The sequence below is a fragment of the Nyctereutes procyonoides genome, unplaced genomic scaffold (assembly GCF_905146905.1).
Source record: "Nyctereutes procyonoides isolate TBG_1078 unplaced genomic scaffold, NYPRO_anot_genome, whole genome shotgun sequence".
NCBI lineage: Eukaryota > Metazoa > Chordata > Mammalia > Carnivora > Canidae > Nyctereutes > Nyctereutes procyonoides.
The window spans coordinates 8993555-8994368 of record NW_026575126.1 but is presented as its reverse complement, the minus strand read 5'-3'; the positions used below and the strand labels follow the sequence as shown (position 1 = coordinate 8994368).

The 814-nt window shown below is 40.3% G+C and overlaps 1 non-coding gene across 1 annotated transcript; it reads left to right on the top strand.

The window, feature by feature from the left end:
• Nucleotides 1-244: 244 nt before the first annotated feature.
• LOC129520318 (U6 spliceosomal RNA) lies at nucleotides 245-350 on the top strand. The gene has a single exon (XR_008666556.1). It is a non-coding gene; the product is annotated as a U6 spliceosomal RNA (small nuclear RNA).
• Nucleotides 351-814: the final 464 nt, after the last annotated feature.

Below are 814 nucleotides of genomic sequence, written 5' to 3'. Positions count from 1 at the left end.
ATATGATGTGTCGCTTCTGTTTTTCTCTAAACACAGAGTTTATTTGCAGAGAGAATACGTTTGTTGGGTTCGTGAGGAAGGGGTAGGTAGGAAAGAATGAAAGAATGGAAAAAGAGAACTTTAATAACTTTTTAATTTTGTTTTAACTCACACAACTTTCTAACACATTTATTGACCCCAAAACAAGAACCCTTCTCAGAGCTGGGAAAATGTGACACTAGGACTTCGGTAAAAAAATAATCCAGTGCTCACCTCAGCAGCACGTATGGTAAAATTGAACAATATAGAGAAGATTAGCATGGCCCCTACACAACCATGACACACAAATTCGTGAAGCGTTCCATATTTATTTTTTGAACTATTCCATATTTTTTAAAAATAATAATAATCATATCACATCACCAATAATAATCATCCATATCACATCCATATCAAGCTCACCATTACTGAGCTGGTAAATCCTGGTCGTAAGACCAAATACCATTTGGGGAAAGATGATTTGTTGGCTCCGCTCTCAAAAATTGGTGTGTTTTGAGACTTGCCAAATAATGTTCATTAGTAATGGTTTTGACATGAGGAGGAAGACTTCAAGGTAAAGAGAAAGAGCTCATGCTGGTCCATTGTTAAAAATCACAGAGCAGCCTGTGCCTGGGAGCCTGTGAACTCTCCTCCAGATCATAGAACTGCATTTCATTTTCGGGGCAGACCAGCCAAAGGTGCCCTTCTAGAGCCTGGTAAATCTATTCAGACCTCCTCCAGGCGTGGGGAGCCTATGCAAAGGCAAACAGCCCACTCAGGGGGCTGGCCTTAAACC